Genomic DNA, 10,831 nt, shown 5'->3' on the forward strand with positions numbered 1-10,831 from the left:
ACCTTTAGTCTGATTTCCCCCCCTTAAATTTTGCCTATAGCTTTGAATAAAAACAATGGTTTATGTTCTTTGTTGAGGATATTTTGCTATAGGGTTAGGCATGACTTTTAAACTTTTCTCAGACATATTTAGTCCCCCAGCTGGATCTTATTGTTCCCCAGTGTGGGAGCGACCTTGTCCCGGCTGCTGATATCTGCGTCGCTGTTGCAGCAGCAGCGGTCAAACAGATGTTGACGTTCCTGCTCCGCCAGCTGGGAACATTCTTCTTCTCTGTTTACCAACATTGTCGATTTCCGCCCCATGCTGCCACCTGCTGGTCTGATCATATAAATACAAATAAAACGCAATCGCCAAACTTTTGAAAACAACTGTTTATGTGGTGATAATCCTATTTATTATTGCCTCAAAAGAAATTAAAATTGTTAAATTGATGCCATTTAGCACATTAAGCACCTGTGTTGAAAATTCAATGTGGACAATGCTGTATTATTTTACTTAATATATTAATCAGCTTTAACGCAGATTAAAACCCCCAAAAACCCAGAACTACGGTGAATAAAATATGCAACATAATGTAATGTACAAAAGCGACATCAGAGAAATATAGATAGACATTTTTTTTCCTCTAATTATTAAAAACGCAACAAAATTAATATTTTACAGACCGATAAGTACAATAAATTTAATTTGTGAACAAATTCGCAACTATTATTATGCTGCGTTCCACTTTCCTGGGAAGTCGGAACCTTTTTTGCGGTTCGCTAGCGCCACCTAGCGGCGAGTCGCCGGGCTGATCCGGTCTTCGTCAACCAACCAGGAAAGAGGGCTTGCCGTGATCTGGACTGAAGCGGATGAGACCGACAGAAACCTTTGTTCTGCCGCTGCTCCGAGCCCGTGAATGCAGCCTTCCGATCCGCACTCGCGACTCACGCGCTGGCGATCGCTTATCGATGCTTTATCGACCGGAAAATTGACAGAATTTATTCGTTCCGCGTTGCCGACTTCCCCCCCACAACGAACGCGACAACCCGAGGTGGACATCTGCACGGGCTGCTTGTCGGTGAGCCGCTAAATGGAAATAAAACGAGGGGCTGAGAATGGAAGCAACCGAGGTGCGTGAACCTTAAAGATCAATTCTTTTTGATAGCGATTTAAAAAAAACACCACCAGTAAATCCGAACATGTTTTCTCCTGGAGCTTCTGACGTCGGCAGCCTGTCGGGCTGCTCGGCTGTGCTGAGTTTGGGTCTGAAGGCTCCCGGAGCACCTGAACGCATCACGCTCCTATCATCCGTGCACTTGGCTGCCGTAAACAAAGTTCACTCGCGCGGCTTCTGGCGTCAGACGCCTCCCGTTCGCACTTTTTGGTTGATCTGGGCGCACAAAAGAAGCCACTAAAGGGTCAAATAAATGTCCCATCAGCCTCCGCAGCCTGGCCTTGTCCTTGGCAAGGCAGCGGCCGAGCAGATGGTGGGAGAGGACTGCCCCTGGTGGGTTGAAGCCCATCAGCTGCTGCAGGAAGTGCATCCTCTGTGGCACAGATGCGTGGGGGGGGGGGCGATGGTTGATGCCTCGCCAGAGTCCAGAAGAGGACTTTTCTGGGTGTGCACGAAGCTACGGTGGCATATTTAAGACCTTTGAGAGGTGATCAGCAGCATTCAGGGAGGGAGGCTCTTCCTCCTGAGGGGGGGGGGGGTTGTGGAGGGGGGGGGGGGGGCGACCTGGATGTGTGGTCGGAGAGAGCCCCGGGCTCCCCTGGAGCTAGTGGAGCTGCTGGAAGGAGCGATGGGGGATGGTGGAGGCTTTCTGTGCCACGGTAACGGTCATGATGGTTCAGAGATTAGGTTTGGAGTTGCATCAGACCGGCTTTTCAGGCATTAAACCAGGCCGCCGACCAAACGGATCACATGTATTGAACTGGGTTTTATTATTAGAGGCCTCGCACTCAAAAACGGCCTCCTGGATTTGTTTGCAGGTAACGATCTTCCAGTCCAGTATCTGCGCCTCCTGGCCCCGCCTTTGCAGCTCCTGTCAGCTGCGGTGTGGCAAGTAGTGCAGCAGGGACTTGTGGACCACTACGGGATGCTGGAGGAGTTTGTTACCATGGTGACGGAGCTAGTCCCAGAGCTAATGAGCTACAGTCAGAAGGCTCAGCTCATCATGGGCCTTAGGGCCAGGGTGAGTAGAAGCAGCAGCATTCAGGGGCTCGGTTTAGGTTTTCCCTCTTCGAATGACGGCAATAACAGCAGAAATTCAGCGTTGGTGATGGCGATGCTTCGCTTTGTCATCAGCTGGTTCTGGAAATGTGCCGCGGAGAGCACCCGGTGGACATGCAGGCCATCCAGCCCCATCTGGACAGAATTAAAGCCCCCGTCAGCACCGCCAAGGACCACCACGTGAGTCTCCACAGGCCAGGCTGGCCCCCTCCGCGCTATTTTAGTGCTAACGCTGAAGCTAATGTTACTTAAAAGGAAGAAGATCTGATGTTCTGTTGGTCGGGGATTTGCTGTTAAGGACAGTCTGACCTGTCGGGTTGTTCAAATCTGCTTAACCACATCAGCACTGGTGAACTTGCACCCCCCCCCCCCCCCCCCTCTCCATGTGTGACAGGACACCATTAACCAGGTGGAGGAATCTGAGGTGAACTTTGTGGAGCTGGTGCACTCGCTGTTGTGCTGAAATTTTGTCTGTGTTGAATGTTTCTGCTCTCAAGGATTTGGCTCAAAAGGAAATCCAGACGATAATTCTGCCTGGATTATTCTTTGGACCATGAACATTTAATCCCATATAAACCGTGCAGCGTTGCTGCCATCCATCAGTTAAACCCAATTGCAAAGAAATCTGGGTAATCTGCATCGATAGTCAAATAATCTGTCATTTATTTCCCCCTCCGGTGCAGAGATCCGTCCCTGGATGACGAGAATTCTGGCGAATCTCCTCTGATCTCCATATGGGGAGAGTATACAGGTTGGTAATCTGACACCCAGCCTGAATCTTATGATCAAGTCATTCGCTTAAGTTGCGGAAAGACGTCAAAAACAATCCGAATGTGCCGCTGACCTGCTTTATTTGTAGGTATTTGTAGGTTAAATTGGCTGAAAAGCAGATTTTAATCTTTGTTTTTTATCTTCATGCCACTGTTCCTGTGTTAGATCCCCAGGAAGGATCTTTCTCCGTCATCAAGGACGCTAAAGTTCCCTGGTCTGATGAGGAGACGCTCCACCTGCTGGACATCTGGGGGAAGGACACGGTGCAGAGGGCTCTGAAGGGCTGCCTGAAGAATCGGCACATTTTCACGCAGATCGCGCAGAAGATGGCAGAGCGAGGCTACATGCGGAGCGTGGAGCAGTGCCAGACCAGGATCAAAAGGCTGAAGAAGTACTTCCGTCAGAACCACAAGTGGGTGTCAAACGGACCGCACGTTCGCGCCGAGTCACCCTCGATTCCCTGAAATGTTTTTCTTTCCTCTTTCTGGGATCTAAAGAGCCAACTCCAAGATGGAGTACAGGTTTCACGAGCAGCTGGAACGGGTACTCGGCTCGTTGCGCACGTCAAACGCTAGCGAGATCACGTACGACGTGGAAGAGTTCAACGACGACGAGGAGTCCAGAGACGGCGATGAAGATCTGCAGGTTCTCGGCCAAACGATCCAAAGAGAAGTCGGTACGCCCGCCGCCTAAACGGCTCCTCTCCATTGGCGATTTTTCACCCGCGTGGGTAGAAATGAAAATCCTGTTTGATCGTTTAAGGGACTCGGAGCGTTCCGTGGACTCGCAGGTGTCCGAGCTCATGGCCAGCCAGGGTTTCCTGCGCACTCCTGAGCAGTGTCAGAACAGGATAAAGAGGCTGAAGGCTAATTTCCGACAATTCCTGGAAGGGAGAAGGTAGGTTCCTCCGTCCTCTGTCAGGGGTGACGTTCAGGCGGTCTTATCTGTGTTCAAGCGGCGTTGTCTTGCACGCGCGCCAGTTTTTAAAGCTCGTATCAAACCAGCGGCGGCTTTTCCCTGTCGTTTCCAGAGGGGAGAGACAGGAATTCAAGTTCTTTGACCAGATGGTGCAGCTGTTTGGCAACAAATACGTCATCAACTCGGAGCCTGTGGCCGAAGACGCAGACGACGGCGCAGGTAAGAAGTCGCATCGCTTCAGCCCAGACGCCCAATGATCTGGAATTCCATCATTTTAAGTAATTATGTCAGTGACGCACACACTCATGGACGTGCAGCACTTTTAAAACCGTGTTCTCAGGAGACTTTTCTATTTTTTCTGCCCGTCTACAGACCCGACGCAGCCGTTATGAAGACAAACGGGCCGTGTCCTGACGGCTGGGGGAAGTGTTCCGGTTCACTGGGATTTGTACATATTTCAAAGCCATGACAACCAGGAAGCTCAGGGCTCGAGGAACAAAACTGAACTTCTGATCCTGACTCGGTGGGAGTCACACAAAACGTCCTGTTCTGTCTCTGTATTTTCTTTTCTTTTAAAAGGTCTCACCGGGCACCGCTCTGTCACAACGGTCAACATCTGGCCACACATCTGTATTTAACATCAGGTCATCAGCGTCCAAGAACTACAGAACCCACTTTTCTATTTAGCTCTGCCAATGTTTATAGGATTACTTTTACATTTGCCTTACAAAATATGGAACGATGATCTGGAGTGGACCACTCGATCCCAATGAACTTTTAAATTTCCTGCTTCACTTTTCTAGAAGAGTGTAAAGCTCGAGTGAACGGATTTCACACACGGATTTTACTTCAAGCTCATCGTAAACTCTTGTCTTTCCAAAGTATGGCGACCAGACTCCAGAGACAAAACTCATTTTTTTACCAAAACACGCAGTACATTTGTTTTTCCATAATCTACTCAGATCTTCTCTTTTATACTTGACTTTGTATAGAACTTTATTTATTTAAATTATTGACTTTGTTCCTTTAAACGTTAATGTGACATTTTCAGCATGTTTTGTTTGACAAATAAATTAGTACTGTTAAAGTCGGGGAAAATGTTTGGGTTTTATCCACATCTCATTTAATGCAGGGACGCATTAATAAAATAACCCTATTTTGTAGCTTTAAAAGCCTGAAAAGGAATAAAGCAACAGTTATTTTGACCTCACAGGCGTGTGAGCTAATTTAGGCTGTTAACATTTCAAATTTAAAAATGTGCCATTGTTGTTGTAATTGGTCCTCCCCGCCACCGGGTGGCGGTCTGGTCCCTAGGGACGGTTTGGCTCAGTGATGAGCGACAGGTGGATTCGCGCCTAATTAGCAGCACAATTCAGTTCCCCTCCGTTTCAACACGGGACGATGTGTGAGATTAACTGACGATTAAAGGTTCAAAATAGCTTTTTCTCCGTTAATTCTGACGTCATATTCAGGAAAGAGTGTTGTCACGCAGCATGAGGCGATATGTCTGTCACACGTGCATGATTGACGCACACACTCTTTATATTTTTAAAATCAATTCTGAAGCGGCTGAGGGAGGGATTGTGGTGTTGTGTAACACAACACTGCGTCATTCCTGCAGCCTCAGGGCACATTTTCATTCAATTCCAGCAACTGTGGGGCCGATTTGTAGAGCTGCCCGACGAGCTCGCTCTGGAGGCTGTCCTTCACGAGGTCGACCAGGAAGAGCATCACGGCCTTGGGAACGCTGCCACGCGGAGGGGGAAGAAGGTAAGATGGCTGCTGAGGTCTCACCCACCAGATGGAGGTGTTCTACTTTGTAATAGGCAGAACTTTGCCCCAGAGAGCTGTGGGGGGGGGGGGGGGGGGGTAATGATGAAGGCAGAGCGCATAAACACTAATGCTACATGATGATTTCGCTGCAGAACAGCTGCCTAATTGTTGTAGTATTTTCCACAGCGGCTGATGTGAAAATCAGGAATTCCACCCCGCCTGCCTGTCCTGGATATTCTTCCGAACAATCAGGAAGTAGCATTTGATGAGGCGGTCCCTCTGCTCACGGGGGGGGGGGCAGCTTCCTCCTTGGCACCGTTGCCAAGGAGGGATCACCAGAAACCACTGTAGGAGCGGCCAGGCCTCTGCCAACAGACCAGCCGGGATACGAGAGCAGGAAGTCGGAAGAAAAGCAGCACTGAGAAGAAATGTGGACAACAGATGGGTCCGCGCTAACGCCGCTTCTTTTACCAGGGCCGCCGCCTCCTCAGGAGGGACGTCACCACCCACGATGGCCTCGTGCAGCTCCTGCAGCACAGACAGGAGGCCTCGGTTCCCCTCCTCAGGGCACAGACGGGGCTAACGCCGTCATGGCTCCGCCCACCTGCGTGCTGGAGGATCCGCTGCATCTCCTGGTGGAGCAGCTCCACGCAGCGCAGGCTGGGCTCCTCCAGGTGCTTCACCTGCTTCTTCACCAGCAGCTCGAAGGAAACCTCGAGCACGAACAGGGATGGAGGGGGACCCTTGGGAGGGGGGGCAACAGGTTAGCACCCTGCACTGCTAACATGCACTCAAGTAGCCAAAAAAGTGCAAACACTGGTGAAGGTTGTCTTAAATAATTCCCAATCTGAAATACCATTTGAACACACAGTGATTAAATCCTATTGTATTCTTCTCTTAACGTAATCTTACATATTTTGTCTATTCCTCTCCTTTTTCTGCCTTGGCTGCTTTTTAAATCTAATTTATGTTTGCTTATCTAGTTCTGAGTCGATACAGAAAGCGAGACGCCCTCCGTTGGGCTGTGTATGGGCTTGTTGCTGCAACATTCCTTTGCTCAGCTGCTTCAGAGCCGGACATTCCAGAAAGAGGGAGAAGAGTGAAAGACAAAAGAGTGAGTGAAAAGGTGGGGTGGTAAAAGAAGGGTGTAAAATCAAAGTTAGAAAGAGGGCAGATTCGGGTAAGACTGAGATTACAAGTATGTGGTTGCGTAACTAATGAAACTTGAATACTGAATATGAAATGTTCCCAATAGGAGGCGGGTGAGTGCTATTAAGTTGGTTAAGTTTAGATCTGTATATATATCCCTGTAAACATTACAATTCCAGAAGTTAAAGGTCGTTTTTGGGGTTGGTGCAACTCGAAACATGTGATGTATAGTTTGGTAAAGTTCATAGGGTCTGTGATTCATCCTAAATGTCCACAGCGAGGTCAAAGGTCAGCAGCAGCGCAGTAAAAGTGAAGAATGCCGCTCTCCAAATATCAGTGCACGAAGCGCGTGCTTGACCGGTTTTATAGATACTTTATTGCCATTTCACTCCATGTTTTGAACATACAGTTGAACCGAAATACTGTTTCTCTTCTCTCTAGCTTATCGGGCTGCACAGCTGAAATGAAAATTTAAAAATGAATAGAATAACATTATAAATAAGGTAAAAAAGGGGATAAAATAAGGTGCCAAAGACATAAATGTGCATATAGTGAAATACAATGAAGTGAGGCAGGTTGATAGAATAATAACAGTCAATAACACAGAAATTTCCCTCTATGTGCAAATTTCAAGGGTTTTGTGGAGTGCAATTGTATTTCAGCAGAGTTACGGTCCTGGGGCAGGGGGCAGCAGCTGGGGGGGGTTAGTGGATGGAGTTCAGCATCCTGCCTGGTGTTAAAACTGTTTGACAGTCTGGTGGAGCGGCCCCGACAATGCTGATGGCTCTTTGGGTGAGGCGGGGGTGGAAAATGTCTGCGAGGGAGAGCAGCGGCGCAGCCTCCACTCCACACAGTACGGAACTCTACGTTCAGGAAGAGATTGTTATCTCTACACCACTGGACCAGTTGGCTCACCTGGCTCACATCTGTAGGCTGCCTCACGGAGCTAAAATCTAGGAACAGCAGAGGCTTGAGAATCCATGTGTGTGTGAGGGCTGGGTGCAGAGCAGCAGAGGTGGCATCCTCAGTGGCTTTGAAACACTTGGGAACAACTGCTTGGCTCAGGGAGATGTTGACGATGTTAGGACATCCCTGAGCTCTCCAGCACAGTCCTACAAGACCCGGCCAGGTATGTTGTCTGGTCCCGCCGCCTTCCGTGGGTTAATCCTGGAAAGGGCCCTCTTCACACTGACTGGAGAGACACACACACACACACACACAGTCTGTTCATCTGGAGGAGGTGTTGTCCTGTGCTGGTGTGTTCAGTGTATCAAAGCGCCCGAAGAATTCATTAAGGCTGTTTAGCACTGTGATGTCGCTCACATGTTTTCGGAGGGGGTTTGTAGTCAGTGAGGGTCTGGATGCCCCTCCACGGGCTCTGGATGCCCCTCCACGGGCTCTGGATGCCCCTCCACGGGCTCTGGATGCCCCTCCACGGGCTCTGGATGCCCCTCCACGGGCTCTGGATGCCCCTCCACAGGCTCTGTGCATCTCTGGTGGTGTTGAAGTGTCCTGATATTTTCTTGCTGTATTGTTTTGTGTCCCTGATTCCACGGGACAGGTCGGCTCTGGCTGTTGCTGGCCCTACAGTGTCTCCATCCCTGTAGGCCGAGTCTCGAGCCCTCAGGAGCCTGTGGACGTCTCCTGTCAACCACGGTTTCTGGTTAGCACGGATGGCGATGGCTTTGTTATGAGTGACACCTTCGATACACTTTGTGATGTATGCTGTGACTGCCTCCGTATATTCCTCGACGGCCTGTTTTAAGGTGTCCCAGTCTGTTTTTCTGAAGTAGTCTTGAAGAGCAGAACAGGGCCCCCTCTGGCCACAGCCGTACCTCCTTCTGGGTTGGTCTGATGACTCTCACCCTCGGTCTGTACCTGGTCTCAACATGATGGTAATGTGGTCAGAGAGACCCAGGTGGGGGAGGCCTTGTATGCTCCTTTATTGTTAGTGTAAACCAAATCCAGTGTATTATTTCCCCTAGTGGGAAAGTCCACATGCTGATGCAGCTGAGGCAGGCGAACCTTTAAATCTGCAAACCCACCTGGATGCGCTGTCTGTTGGTCATTGATGCTTGATGGAGGACGCCGAGTGCCTCGCTGCTGCCGCTGGTGTTCGAGCTGGGTGGGATGTAAACAGCGACCGTACATCGCCGTAAATTCCCCCGGTAGGTAAAAGGGCCGGCACTTCAAGATAATAAACTCCACCAGTGATGAATGGAATGTTGTCATTAAGCCATGTTTCTGGGAAAATAAAAAACACAGCAGTCCCTCACATCACGCTGGATCTCAGGAGTTGTATGTGGTCCATTTTATTGTCCTGTGATCTGACGTCGGCCAGAATGAGAGATGGTATCGCGGGTTTGTGTCGGCTAGCTGCTAGCCTAGCCCGGGTACCTCCGCGCTTGCCCCGCTTCTGCTCTCCCTCACGCCGCTTCCGGCGTCTCCTCGGCGGTTGGGAAGCAGCAGGCGAGGCCGTTGCTCTGCTAGGCCGGCGGAGTAGTCCGAGGTTCCGAAGTCCCTCCCAAGACTGGGATGAAGTTTGTTGAGTTCTCCCGTAGATCCAAAAGGCAACGGCGGCATTTATGTCGTATTATGGCGTAAATAAAAAGCATTTGGACATCCACACACGCAACTTTTCAGCGCCGACGCCGGAGAGAGGGGGGCCGCTGCGTGTGTCCGCGCCGCCATCTTGGGTCATTTATCCCGCTATGTTCCGACTGAGCCGTAAAAGAAAGAATCAAACCTCACCAACAACACAAAAACACTCCCGCGACGTGTGAATGGACAAGGGGGACAGACACAAAGAAGAGCCAGGATAAACCGAGGGTAACGAGTTTACGTTTAAGGACAATCGCAGCCTGTGTGTGGAAGCTCATTGGCTCTGCGACAGCGTCTTTCCAGCCCGCTGAATGGAAGGGTTTGTTTGTTGCCACTGGTAGAACGAAAGGGAAACTAAGTCTTTGATGAGGCTCCTGACAACCGTCCCAGAGCACCAGTCCACCCTCTGCTTGCCTCCTTCACAACAGATCGTCACTGGCATGATGAAATTAAATGATGGGGATTATCTGGAAGAGTTACGCAACGTGCACGGAGCGTAATCTCACCGCTGCAACTATTTAATACTGTCTTCACTTTAAGCAGCACTGCTTCCATTCACACATGTGACCATTAGCAGAGATATTTCATAATAAATATGTTTGCTTCAATCTTTTAATCCAGATTATGTGCGTGACTCATCTATCTATTTGATGGGATCAGCGAAGCATTCCGGTTTTACTTTAAAGATTAATGTAACTTTTCTCTCTTGCTTATCATATAGATGATATAAATGTTGGTGAGCTGGGTAGATTCTCAAATGTGTAACTGACACTGGCAGATCAGATGAAGAGTGTATACATTTACAGTAAAGGAGTATAAAGTTTTATGAGACTATTTTGCCTCTGAGATTTAGAAATAAGACATCACCCCAGTGCATTCTAGCAATAGAAATGTGTTTTGCTAGAATTGACTGACTTTTGTCCTGGAAATATCTTAAAAGGTTTGCATAACATCTGCCGCTTACTTGAGTTATGGTGGTTAACCAAACAATAATGGAGAATTCTTGTCGTCAAAGGCAAAAGACTGTAGTTGCATCTGTCCCGAGACCGAAAGGAGATAAAAATGATGGTGTGCAGTCTAACTCTTTTTCTTGAATTATTAAAATGTGACCGGATGACCAGTTACACATTGTGGTTTAATTTGTATGTTTAAAATGTCAAAACAGTAAACAACTAAACCGCTTACAACCGTGATAGTTGTAATGACGTGTTGAATTTACAAATGTTCAATTATGATTGTTTGTGTCCCCCCAAAGTTACATGAAAAGTGTCACTCATGACATCTATCTACTCATTCTAGAAGTGTGAAACTAACAGGCAGCACTGTGGTAAACAGCCAACAGCTCCACAACAGGAGGTCTCTGTGGTTGATTCACAGTTTATGACCTTTCAGGAATGAGTTGAC

General features: G+C 48.7%; 2 long non-coding RNA genes across 2 annotated transcripts; one reads left to right on the plus strand and one right to left on the minus strand.

Moving 5' to 3' along the window:
* The first annotated feature begins 3,668 nt into the window (after nt 1-3,668).
* On the plus strand, nt 3,669-6,588 carry LOC105417754 (uncharacterized). Its single transcript, XR_003885662.1, has 4 exons — nt 3,669-3,883; nt 4,017-4,123; nt 4,277-5,674; nt 5,864-6,588. It is a non-coding gene; the product is annotated as an uncharacterized lncRNA (long non-coding RNA).
* Nucleotides 6,589-7,179: 591 nt separating this feature from the next.
* On the minus strand, nt 7,180-9,881 carry LOC115246538 (uncharacterized). The gene is made up of 2 exons (XR_003885663.1): nt 8,150-9,881; nt 7,180-8,018 (listed from the first exon to the last, which is right to left on the minus strand). It is a non-coding gene; the product is annotated as an uncharacterized lncRNA (long non-coding RNA).
* Nucleotides 9,882-10,831: the final 950 nt, after the last annotated feature.

Source organism: Takifugu rubripes, chromosome 18 (assembly GCF_901000725.2).
Source record: "Takifugu rubripes chromosome 18, fTakRub1.2, whole genome shotgun sequence".
NCBI lineage: Eukaryota > Metazoa > Chordata > Actinopteri > Tetraodontiformes > Tetraodontidae > Takifugu > Takifugu rubripes.